Raw genomic sequence first — 14,095 nt, 5'->3', positions numbered from 1 at the left:
CTTCCTCACGGGGCACACTGGTCTTAGCAAGCAGGCAGGCGCTGGTGCTGCAGGATCCAGGGCAAATGGTTTTGGTTTCCCTGGCTGATGATCGCTCACCCAGCAAGGAAACTATCAGGCTTTGGCTCCCAGTCCTGGTTAAATGCAGAAGTTTTGCAGAGCTTCCCCTTATCACACAGACCATCTAGATGTTTGGCAGATGGATCAGTTTGGGGTCTCAACCTCCCCTTCTACGGTCCTTTTCAAGACACCAAATGTGATTCAGAGTCTGAGTCTTTCAAGTTTTATGTTGGGGTTCTGCTTCTTTTGAAGTGTCTATTTTTCCTTCCCTTCTTCCCTCCTCAAAGGCTGTCTGGCCCATCAGGAAAGAGTACAAAGTTGATAGACCCAAAACACTGTTTATAAGAGAGGCCAGAGATCACAAATTGATGTCAGCCACAGTGGTATATGCATCAAAAGGTCAACCCTGGGCTACCAGCCCCGCTCTTTATGATACCTTTACCAGCTCCATCCCGTAATGGAGGTGTGTCTCAGCCCCTTTCCTGTGATCTACCTTGAAGTGTAAAGGAGGAGTCTCATTCTCCCTTCCTCCAGCATGTGTCCCACCCTGCTCACAGAAATGGAGCAAAATGCATATCTGTCTAGTAGAATTTCTCTACTCCTCATATCTTCAGCAGGCAGGCCTGGGCTTCCCAAAATGGAACTAAGGATCCTCCATGTAATGTACCATAGCACGCATACTTGCAGTCAGTGTACTTTCACTGAACACATACTCTCCAGTACTGTTACCGCAATACATTGTGCCACTAAAGACACACATACATTCAGCACCTATAATCTGTCAGTGCACTGTTCACTACTAAAGCTTTTCCTTAATATACCAAGGTGGGATATTTGCAAATACACACTACCAGCACACACTCACCATGTGAGTGCTGTACAACACTTCATCATTTACATACAACCCACATGCACAAATGCACCCAGCACATGGTTTATTGTGCATGCACTGCACAACACTACATCTCTCATGTGGTGTACTTCCTACTCGCCCACATACACCCAGCACATGTTGTATTGTGCATGCTCTGCATAGCACTACATCTCTCATGTAATGTACTCCTCACAGGCATACATACACCCAGTATAGAAGTAAGTCATCACCGCAAACCAGGCTCCAAACCAAGAGATGAATGACGAAAAGCAGACCGAGATTTCGTGCTTCAAACAGGGTATTTTTATTTTTTTAGCCAGCCCGCCGCCATAACGCGTTTCCCTTCCAAACGCAGCTTGATCACATGGCTAATTGTGATAGGCGGGGACCAGTATTTAAAGTGCTAGTGCAATAGTGAGTCAGGACTGGAATTCAATGACATAGAGGAAATATTGTCACAGTAACAGCATAAAATTATTCCCAAATTGGAACAATTCTACCATTTCTTATTCCACATAGAACGAATAAATATGTTAAAATCATACATCATTTCTAGTGAAATTATCAACATTTAATTTCTTTAAAAATCACATCTTAGATTTTAAGTAAATGTCCTCGTTGTTCTCGCAGTCTAAAGTGCTTTGCCAGTGCATTAATCAAGCAACTGCTACAAACATTTCGGATAAAATGTGTTTTTCAATCCAATATTGTAGTCACTGGAAATTACATCTGTATTGCTTCTTAGTCTAATTGGTTGTACTGCCCATGTGGGCCGTGAATCAACAATATACACCTCTGACCACTACTCACATAACCAAATCCTACTGATCACTAGGAGTCAAAATAAGTGCAAATGTATGGAAAAAAGTGCTAGTGCTAGTGCAAAACAAGATGAAATATCAAGGTTAATCTTGATTAGACTCCCCACCTTTTAAAATGGATATAATCAGACGCGAGACTCATCGTAATTGGCTAATTATTTTTACAAAGTATATAAATATCCGCAAGTCATATATTTAAAGTACGAGAAATCCCTACATTCTCAAAGATCTATACATGGAAAATACGGGGTATGCCAACTAAATCCAAAAATCCTACATTATCAACGATTTAAATTTAAAAAAATTTAAAATGATCTAATTGATGTGAATTCCCCTCTACATAGTTGTTATAAACAAGTGTGCAAATCCTCAGTGGCATTGAGTCCATTTGGATGCTTACTATCCAATTCTAAAATGTACCTCGTTTCGAGAAGTCGAAGCCTCGCTTCTCTATCCCCTCCTCTTTTCAGAGGCAAGACTGAGTCGATAACATAATATTGTACATTAGAGGGATTGGATCCATGCACCTCCTCAAAGTGCCTGGCCACTGGTTAGGCTTGATCCTTACCACTTATGGCCCTCATGTGCTGGAGTATTCGTTTATGGGCCGGCAGTCTCGTACTCCCCACGTACCTAAGCCCACAAGAACACTCCAGCACATAAACCGCGAAATCCTTTTTACATGTTAATCTTTTAGTGATTTCAAGCGGTTGCTGTTTAAATGGACACCCAGTATATGCACAAACCACACATATAATGCACAGCACTGCTCTACCCCTGTACTGTACCCTTCCAAGGCACACATAATCCAGTGCAGGGCCACTACTATTGTGCTGCACAACACTCTACATCTACCTGATTTAGGCCAAGGGCGAGTTAAGCACACAGCAGCAGAACTTTAAAAAGGTGGGTAAACCAGTAGGCTTCATTTTAGTGACACAGGGCAAAAAAGGACATGTTCATTTCTACTGCTTACTACACCGTATGCTGCCACCAACAAACCTGTGCTGCTTAACTCTTGGTGAAGGTGGTAGCCTTCCACCACCATGAAGGTAGTGCTTCGGGAGCCCCTCCTAGTCCAACAAGACTTCAGTCCATGAGAAATGCCTATCTCATGGTGCACACACGTCTATGACAAAAAATCTTCATTAGGGATCCAGACAACAGTACAGTTGGGCACTCATAGCAGGGTTGCACATGTCTTACCATGCAGAGAACCTTAACGTACCAACAACAAGCTGTGCTGGGTGTGCATTACAAAATTACTAAACCTTGTGTAAAATGTTCGTAAATCTAGGTCACATTGTTTAACTAAACATGTGCCACAAACCACGTAACAGCACAAATCAATCTTTTAACACTCATGTGGGCAAGGATGCCCTCCAACCAATATGGCATGTCAGGGATAGCTGAAGATGGAAGAGGCATCATGCGTCTTTTACACCAATGGCTGTGGCCTCACTATCAGTAGTGCAGCTGGTTCAGTGTGTTACAAGGGGACCACTGTACCACAACTATGGCTGTCTTCTGTTGCCAGAATTAGGGGAAACAGGCCTGTAGTGTCATGAGATCTGCCTAGCCAGAGCAATTTTCCTAAGCGCAGGGTTGTACTTTGCCTGTGGCTGGGGAGTGGTACGTGGGAGAGAGATTTGATGGAGATTTTTTGATTATTATTTGTTTTGCTTCAATATCGACATTAACACATGCCCATGCAGATGCATTTACTGTGTGCTTTTCAGGTTTGAGTTAACCATATCTACTGTAGGCCTCATTTTATTGTCGCTAGCGCCTGGGTTCCATTTTGTTTCTTGTTGTGACTCTATCTTTATTTCAGTTGAAGTCAAACCAGCAATTTCAAATGATGTATCTATTGTTTTCTGTTCACATATTTGTGGGTCTGAGCCCTTTATGCAGGATCACTCCAGATTTTTGGCTTTCTTTACTGAATATGTTGGCTTTTAGGACTCTGTGCACTTTACTCCTACTAATCAGTGGTAAGGGGTGTGTTTACATGGTAAAATTGGCCTACACCTAATTGATACACTCAATTTATTTATAAGTACCAAGTAAATGGTATTACTTGTACGAAGGGCCTATAAGTTATATGCTACTAGTAGGCAGCAGCACTAATTGTGCCATCGACTAAAGCAGCACTGTTAAATGTCTCCAGACAGTCACTGCAGCCTATAGTGTAGATTTAAACTGCCATTTCGACATAGCAAAATAAACCTTCTCTCAGGCCTCAACTTTCCTTATTAACACTTCTACGTCACCCCTAAGGTAGGCCATAAATTATCACTGGGCAGGGTGCATGGTATGTAAAAAGAAGTACATGTGTATTGCAGTTTTACATGTCCTGACTGTAAAAAACTACTGAATTCATTTTTATGGTCTGGCTTGACAGGCACCTGTTGCCAGACAGTTATGTGATCATCACTAGAGAGGGGATTTGGCTCCACCCACATGTTGGGAGCCAGCAGTACATGTTTTGATTGGACAGAAATTGTGTACTTCCACAAAAAAAGTGCTTGCCCACTAGCAACTGTGGTCATTTTGTTTGTTTATCCAGCTCTCTAAGCTTTAACTTTAAGGGACACATCATGACATTGGAATGCTATTAAAGTATCTTAGATAACTAGATATGTTGTTTATCTCTGGCAGCAGCACAGATGGAAGGAGGGCAGTCATTGATCTATATGGATTTTTAGGTCTGGCTTGGCAGTGCAACAGTCACCTGACTTTTTAACCTACACCAATAGTATTCTATATTTCTTTGCTTCCCCACAAATACATATTTATTCCCATGCTATTTACTTCTAATGCTTCACATTACCACAACATTACTTTAAAGCGAGACCTATGGTCATTTACATTACATTTACATGGGCATTGACAATGCTTGGTCATTGTTGCATGGCTATCTCTCCCGTAGACTAACATTGGGCTACCTTATCACACTTAACAAGTTATAACTTCACTTTGAATACAGATAATTACATGCTTCTTCCACTTAACTAAATTGTAATTTAAAATCTTCTTTAATGGCATAGTCACATTTTATGTTACTATTCTGAAAATGCCCTTTTAGAAAGCTGGCATTTTTCTGCCTAAACCAAATGTGCCTTACTTTCACTGTCCAGGGTCACATGACTATCAATGGATCTCCCATGGTTGGTGTTTGGTGTGTCTCTTCTAGGCGTGGGGACAAATGAGCCTTACGTGTTGAGATGGGTGCTTTTCTCCTGTGCAGGATGTCCTAGGGGGTTGTACCCAGCCTTCCAGAGCTTCAAAAGGTAGCCTCAGAGTGTGTCCACACCCTTCGTGACTACTAAGGGCTGCCGGCCCTGCCACTGAAAAATGCAGCTCACATCTAGGCCTGCCTGCCCTTTGTTAACTGTAACAGTTTAGAGCTAAACCCAAGAAAGGAGGAAGGTTAGACAAAGGGGGCACCCTACCCTCATAGGCTGGCACTGGGGATAAAAGTGGTTCCTTCAGAACCGCTAATCAGAAAACTCCTGGACCTGTGGAAGATTCAGGGAAGATTTGAACTGCTTGCCTAGAACCCAGAATCCAGGTCCCCCAGAAACGACTCCAAGAGACAGCAGGTTGACCTCCAGTTTGATCTGCACAGACACAACAAGACTCCCGCAACTGCTGAGCTGACCAGCACCAACTGGACCTGCCTGAACCTGCTCAAGCCCTACTGCTGGACTCTGCTGGAGTATGTCCTGATACACAAGTGGTACCCTCTAGATCCTGAACCCTTGGCTCGCATCAGAGCATTCTACTCCTGAAGACAAGGTGAAGATACAGAAGATTTGGGCTCTTCAACAACCACAAAGAGACCTCCTTGAGCCTGCAATGACCATCAATGTGAAGCCCCAGCAACAACCCGCTCTTTGTGCCGGAACAGCAACCACATGCAACTCCTGACCTACTCATGCTGACAATGACCTCCTCCTGGCCCCCGCCAATGCAGTCAAAATGAACTAGTGACTTCCCTCAGGCCAGTACGACTAAGTAACCGCAAGTGTCATGTTGTGCTTTATGTTGCTATTTGCACCTAAAACATTAAAAACACATATCTCTGGTTCTACTGATTGGATACTTTTCATTTTATTTATTACAGTTAACTCTATTCCTCTAAATGTGTTTGGGATTTTTCTTGTGTTGTATTTTCACTTCATTACCATTTGAGTACTGCATAAATACTGTATACATTGCCTCTAAGTTAAGTTTGACTGCTTTTGATTTAAGCTACCAGAGTGTTAAGCAGAAATGTATTTACTGACTTTTCTGGTTCATCCTGACAAGGATTGTGTTTATCACTGGAGTACAGCTCTCAACTCTCTCAACTAATAATCTAATGTCTTAATATGTGAATGTTCACTTTTATGCAGCCCTTATTTCACAAAGCAACCAGCACCTATAGAGAAAATCTTGGACTGAATGTATCTCATAATGTTGCAGATAACTGAAAATCTGAAAGAAATTTAGTGAGAAGTCATTATGACTTAGCTTGAGAAAGTAATTAAATTGCGTTATCTTTTTGTACCCTAACCTGTTTGATTCTCCTCATGGGAATCATGTATAGGTGTAACTAAATATTACAATTGTTATTGCTTGCAAGCAGATGCTTACTGTTGCCTTTCAGTCATTTTCCAGCAGAATCCTTTTATCCAGATTCCTCTCCAAATGTCTCTGATTGTTCCTAACTTAACAGTGTAGAGTGCTGTCTTAATGAAAGAATTGATTCTGCTCAATTTTATTTGAGTCACCAGTGTAACAGTTTGTCTTTGCTCCTTTGATTTTGAATTGTTGTTAATATATTGAATTGTGTAGTCATGTACTGGCTACTAAATTAGAAATAATTTTGATGATTGAGTTTGTAACTTTGCAAATCTTTTAATCAACCTTCATGGTTTTGAAAAGTATCCAATTCCTGTCTTCCTTGTGGATCTAAAATCACATTATTGAAATGTATTTAATTAGACCCTCATTCAGAACTAAGGATTCGTCAGAGGGTGCTGGCTGAACCGGAATTTACACCAGAATTTGCACGAAGCAAAGCGCCTGTTAGATCTGGGGGTCTCTAGTTGGCAATGGTATTCACCTTTGTCCAAACAGGGTCCCCTGCTTCTAAGTCAGGATAAGGGGATTACACTACTGGATAACCCCTGTTCACCCCCTTGGTAGCTTGGCACGAGCAGACAGGCTTATCTCAGAGGCAGTGTGTTAGGCATTTGTGAATATACACAGTAATACAGTGGAAACACTACAGATGGAAACAACACAGGTTTTATAAAAATAAGTATTCTTTATATGAACTTAATGCAAGACCACAAACGACAAAATTCCACTATACTGTACTTAAGATTGACTTAAAGATGGTATAAGTTGCTTAGTTCAAGTTGGTGATAAATGCGACACGGTTCTCACAAAAGTACCTGGATGCGTAACGCAAAATAAACAAAAGGCTTGCAGAGGGAGATGCGTTGGTTCTGTGCTCCGGGGGAGATGATGTGTCGCGCCTCAATGCTTGCACAGAGTAGGGGATGCGTTGTGATCCTTTCCGGTGCGGGGATGATGCGTAAGTTTTCGGCCTGCGGCCCGGTTGCGATGCGCAAGATGGCGCCTCGATGCGATGTGACAATCCTGGTGCGATGCCAGAAGATGGCGCCCTTGATGTGACGATGCAATGACGATGCGTTCCGCCCTGACAGCCTTGCGACGACTCTGTACTTTGGAGCCGCAACAGGCCTTGCGACACGCTTCTCCGGCGATGCAATGGCGACCCTCTCTATGGCATCACGCTTCTTAGGTGATGCAACAGCAGACAGCTTCGACGAAGACACGCTTCCTGGGAGATGCGGCGGCACGCTTCTCCGGCGATGCGACGACTACAGCTGCGACGAGCTGGAAGCGTCACGCTTCTTCTCATTGCGTCATGCTTCCAGCTCCCAGCGACACGCAGGCTTCTGCAGATAGAATTCCCATCAAGGAAATTCAGAGGGGAGCTGGAGGTGAAGTCTTTTGTCCCTGAGACTTCAGCAGAAGGCAAGCACAATTTAGGCCCATTGAGTAATTTTCTGCAAGATGATAAAAGTTCTTAAAAAGTTCCTTCTCCTGTCCTTGGCAATGAAAAAACCACTGCAGGCCAACCCAGCACACAGCACACTGGCAGAGGGGCAGTCCAAAACTCCTGCAGCTTCCTTGGTTCGTTTCCTTGGCAAAAGGTTTGTCTTGTTCCCAGAAGTGATCTAAAGTTCTTGGGTCTGGATCCCAATATTTATACTGCTTTTCTCTTTGTTCTCTGAAGGCAGAGGGGCCTTTGCCCAGTCCAAACCAGTTCTGGAGCACTCTGTTTACATGACTCCTTCTTTCCTTTCACGGTGCAGGGCAGAAACATCAGACGCTCCACAGGAGGTGGAGCCAGCATTGTGGAGGGAAAGCACAACCCTGGAGTAGTTTGTTGACATGATTCAGTCTCTTCTTTCACAGTGCAGGGCAGAGACATCAGCCGCACCCCAGGGGGTGGAGCCAGCATTGTGGAGGGAAGGCCCAGCTTTATTCAGGTCCCAGGTGCAACTCCTCCCTCCCATCTAGATGCATATCTCCCTATCCACCACTGGGCTGACTCATTCTGTCTCCTGGAATCCCCCACCCTGTCACTCAAACTCCAGACAAGGAATACACAACCTAGCAAAGTCAGTCCTGGATAGTTAGAAAAGAAAACACCTACTTTCTAAAAGTGGTATTTTCAAACACAGAATGTTAAAACCAACCTTACTAAAAGATGTATTTTATCATTCTGAGTTCAGGCATACTAAATTCAAATTTCTACCATGTTCCCTGAGTCAGTTAGGATTATAAGATGTAATATTTTAACTGCCCATTCTGGCCTATAGAGAACAGGTAGCCTTGCAATAGTGAAAAACGAAAATGGCTGTAATTCACTATTAGGACATGCTACACACACCAGGACATGTTCTACCGTATACTTACAATGCACCCTGCCCTTGGGCCTACCTTAGGGGTGTCTGATATGAAGAAAAGGGAAGGTTTAGGGACTGGCAAGTGGGTGCATTTGCCAAGTCGACATGGCAGTCACAGACTGCATACAGGCCTTGCAATGGCAAGCCTGAGACACACTTTACAAGCTGCTTTTATAGGTGGCACAACCAGTGCTGCAAGCCCACCAGCGGCATTTGATTTACAAGCCCTGCGCACACATGGTGCACTGTACTAGGGTCTGACAAGTAAATCAAATAACCCAATCATGGAATCACTAATTAGTACATCAATTTAACATAGGGAGCACTTGCACTTTGGCACTGTATAGCAGTGCCATAGTGCCCAACGCATAAAAGCATATAACCTGCAATAACATATCAAAAACAGAGGAAGCAATCAGTAAAAATGGAAGGGAATCTCATGTCAGTGATGCCAGGTCTAACAGCGCCCTATCCGATTCAAGGGGCGGGGCAGAAATAGCACGCTTGAGTTAGAAGCTGGCATGCGTTGGCTGAGTTACATGTCAGCTGTTTGTAAAGTGGTCGTCACTAAAAGCTGTCTGTAAGTTTACGATGAATGCCACTTTGTGAGTCATTCAGCCAGGAGAGCCCCGTAGGATACTTCGTGAGGATTAATACAGGCTCAATTTGTGAAGGGCAGCTACGGAATCTGTTGACAGACTTATAAGCTTTTACTGACTTTAGAACATTACAATCAGTGTCCAACCACTGTCTGACTACTGCGAGACACATTAAGATCCTATCAGAAGTATTTTCCATGAAGTGTAGTTGCAATTTATACATGTAGATACATCGTAGAAGAGAGACTAATTGCTATCACTGTACAACCTGCCAATAAGATACTCGATCTGGGCATTAATTATCAGATGTGAATGCCCGGGATCAACTGAAATTGACGTAAGAAATTATAATAAAGCTTTGGTTGAATGAACAGGACAACATTTTAGATCACTTATATGTCTAATAACAAGAGTAATAGTAATGTCTATAGATATTAAACGAGAGTCAACCTATTGGGTTCCAGTTAGCATATTTTCCTGTACGAATGTGAATTTCTGAATGACAAAGTGTATTGTCTTTTCTTCTCTCTCTTATTATTGGTTATAATAGTTTTATTAATATGTATTAACGTTTCCCTTATTAGCGTAAGGGTATAATGTATATGAAATGATTTTCTTGCAAAGTTTTTTTAATGAAGTATTTTATACGAGTAAAACTCTGAATTGTTTTTAATAGTCCATTTTTACAAAAAAGAAATATAAGATAACAACAAAAAATCTTTTTTAATAAACAATTGTACTAATTTCTACTCTTGACTTATTTGGGGTTTACTGTTTGGACCTTGTTTGAAATATTTTTGTATCCTGTTGAAGGGAGACAATGTGTGTGAGTGAGTAGCGGTGCATATTGGTGAGTGTGCAGGACCCAAAGGAAAAACTTGCTTATTACTTGCAGGTGAAATAGCACACTGTAACAGTACCAACAGCGAAGTGGTTTCAGGCCATTGCATGATACTCCTTCAGCATTTATCAGAGTAAAGTGCAGTCACTTTCTAAATTGATCCAGGAGGCATGTTTCTGGTCCATGGAGGACCCAGCTTGGCAGTTCAGACTAGACTGTTTCCATGAGGAGCAGGGTCAAGACTGATTTGCATATGGCTGGGACCAAACTGGGGTAGCATAGTGAGAAAAAAACCAATGGATTTAACTCAGATCTCTTGACCACTGTTCCCTTTAAGTTGCGCGCGCACCTCTTTGCCTGCAAGCACGCACTGCCCTGTGGTGCGCGCGCACGCACCAGACATCCAGAGAGAGAGCCGTCGCTGTAAAAAAAGTGAGCTGCGCGAAAAACTTCTTGGATGCGGTCGGCGTTTGAACTCTGGAGTGCAGGTATGGCTGTAGGGTTTGGGGTTTGATGCTTGGGGCTGTTAGGAAAGTGCGGCATGGGGCATATTGTGCGCTTTAGTTTAATTATTCATTTTAATCACAGCCCCTCACGAGCTGTGAGTAACATGAATACTTAGACAAAGGCACACATTGTGCCCCTCACCGCGCTTTACTTACAAGAATACCGCAAGTTTAAAAACACAGCTTGTACTTTCAATTTATTCTGTAAGTACACGCTGAGTTTTTAAACTTGCATTACTCTTGTAAGTAAAGCGCGATGTGGGGCACATTGTGTACCTTTGTCTAAGTATTCATGTTAATCACAGCTCGCAAGGGGCTGTGATTAACATGAATACTTAAACTAAAGCGCACAATATGCCCCGCACCACACTTTTCTAACAAGAGTACAGCAAGTTTAAAAACACAGTGTGTACTTTCAGAATAAATTGAAAGTACCCGCTGTGTTTTTAAACTTGCGGTACTCTTATAATTAAAGCGCTGTGTGGGGCACATTGTGTGCCTTTGTCTAAGTATTCATGTTAATCACAGCTCGTGAGAGGCTGTGATTAACATGAATGCTTAAACTAAATCGCACAGTATGCATAGCTGCCATGGTTTCAGATTGCTATGTCTGACATTTTCATAATTTCAATCTAATTATGAGTGACATTTCAACAACTATGAGTGACACTTCCTTGCGAGGAAAAAAATCAAGCAATGAAGATAAGGGAAACATAAAAATATCAGAAACAAGGCCCATTTGAGCAACGAAAAACTCTAAAAGACATTAAAACTGATGCAAAGGAATGTGGCGGCTGACTCAATAATTACAATGAAATTACAAAACTGTCACAAATAGCAATTTGAAACCTTGGCAGCTATGCCACTACAGACCGCTTTTCAGTGAGTAGTAGGATACAATACAGCTCACAGTAAAGATTAGAAATGAAAACAAAAGTGGGGCAAGCAGCGAATTAATGCAAGAACCAACAATGAATGAGCACGGGTACACAGAGGAGAAAGGACAGATGTGGTCTGTACACAACTGTACACCCAGCAGCAGAAGCCCATGATCCGTGGGCTCTAGAAAACGTCAACAATAAGCATGCTTGCATAACAGTATGTGATGGTTTCTTTTGGACTGTTTCTTTCTTTAAATCTTTATTTCGGTTAAAACAAACCATAAAAAATCAGACAATAATACAAAACAATATCTTATAACATCCATCAAATTCACACAATATCAGTATCTGGCAAGAAAAACAACACATGAACAAACCATGGCCTCAATACAAAATCATCTCTAAGGGGAAACACAATTTTAACAGGCATTAATAATTTACAAGCACACTATTAGAGTTGATCCATCATATTTTTGCAATACAAGCATAAATGGGGGGAGGGTATACAATATTCAAATGTTGAACGATAAATAATAAATAGTATTAAAAAATACCCGGTGCTATTATTAATTAATACTAATGGCATTATAAAACAATGCAATATTAAAATCATGTACAATTTAAAGGGTGTTACATCCATTACATATCGGAAGCTGAAGCATATGAATAGTGCTTACAATAACAGATCCACCGCTCTACACTTGATTTCATTAAATTTAATTAATGGGTGTCTTATCCTTACTAGTCCAGCTATTACAACTACAATTTTAATCCTTGTCTTTTTCGGACTATTGCCACCGCAAGGAGAAAGCGACTTAAACTGAAAACGATGGTCTGTGATGTGTCGCCTTTAAACACTCTTTCCCCTTCCTTAATACGTCTGAAGCCTAAAAGGCGACAGATAGGCTTTATCCACTTTTTCCTAATCTGTAGGTATGCCGGGCATAAGAATAAAACATGAGCCTCGTCCTCCCTTGCGCCAATATCACACAGATCACAAGTTTCTAGCAAAACATTCCCTGTAGAACTCTTGTTACAGGCCCATTTTGATGTGTTAGATTTGATTTGTAAAATCCCGTAGCGAAACTTTAAATACAAAGATTTTGCCATAGTAGGCAGAATTTCAGCCATAAAACATTTGAATTTGCTTGCAGCTTTCACATCAAGGAACTTGAGGGTGAGTACTCCGATTTTTGAGTTTTGTAATGGAAGGTTTTGGACATATTCCCAGTACCTTATCCGCAGCAGTTTCTTACAAGATCGAGTTAGGGAATCAGGATCTGACCAATAATGATATAATCCCAAGTTTAGGAACCAATTTTCAATGTGATTCAACCATGCCAACCAAGTCGTATTCTTTATTTTCATTAATTCTTTTAATGCTTCTCTATGGTCCACTAATTCGTCTGCTGACCACAGGAGAACCCAGTATAGCAGTGGACGTAGAGTAGCATGGTCATCGGAGTGGTGTACATTCAAGTCTCAAAAAAGAGGGATTAAAGGGGTGCAGCCGGATACTGCTGGTAATTGTCTGAAAAAGCTATTTTCGTGTACTGAAAAAGCATTTTTGGCTGCGTGGCCCCACAGTTACGCCCCATATAATGTGGCTGATTGAGCTTTGTATTTAAACAGCTCAATTGCGGGCGATACGGCTCTAGTATAACTATTCCTATGCCTTCTGGTTATAGGTGCCAGGTTTTGTATTAAAATTAATTTTGATTTTTCTATTTGCGGCTTCCAATTCATTTTTGTATCAAGTGTAATACCCAAATATTTAAAACTGTGCACATGCTCGATCATTTCATTACTAACAGTGAATACTTTGTTAAAACTCTTATGGGGACTAATCGTCATAAACTTTGTTTTGTACGAATTAATTTCAAGCTTTTTGTCCATGCAATAAAATCAGAATTTATTAAGCAGGTTCTGTAGTCCTTTTGGGGTCTGGGAGATTAAAATAGTATTGTCTGTGAATAGTAAAGCCAGTACGGCTTGGCCACCCAACTTGGGAGAGTCATGCTCACAGCCCAAGAGGGTGTCCGGAATGTCGTTTACATACAAAGAAAAAAGAGTCGGCGAAAGCACGCATCTTTGTCTGACGCCTCTCTTTATGTCTATTCGCTCCATTAATTCTCCGTTAGGACCCCACCTCACTCTTGCGTAGTTTCCCTCATGTAGCCTGATAAGTTGTTCAAGGATATTCCACTATTTCACTTAATTATTAAATTGCATCCATTCCTGATTTAAGTGTGTATTTTGCTGTGATAGCTGTGGGATCTGGATTCCGGTATTAGAACAAGAGTGGGTGGCACCAAGCATTTTGAGTTAGTGAGTATAAAAGCAACTTGATTCATTAACAAAAGAGGCAGCGTGTGGGTGGTAGAAAAGGACATGCATTTCCCACACAGTTTTGCACTGCTGCTGTCCATGCTGCTTCTGATGTGTGGGGGCAGTAGGGTCCGGAAGCATACTTTACTCCCACCCAGAGTTAGAAAGGTTTACTCTTCCGTGCACGTCC

Source organism: Lissotriton vulgaris, chromosome 6 (genome assembly GCF_964263255.1).
Source record: "Lissotriton vulgaris chromosome 6, aLisVul1.2, whole genome shotgun sequence".
NCBI classification, from domain to species: Eukaryota; Metazoa; Chordata; class Amphibia; order Caudata; family Salamandridae; genus Lissotriton; species Lissotriton vulgaris.
Note: the sequence above shows the minus strand (reverse complement) of the source record.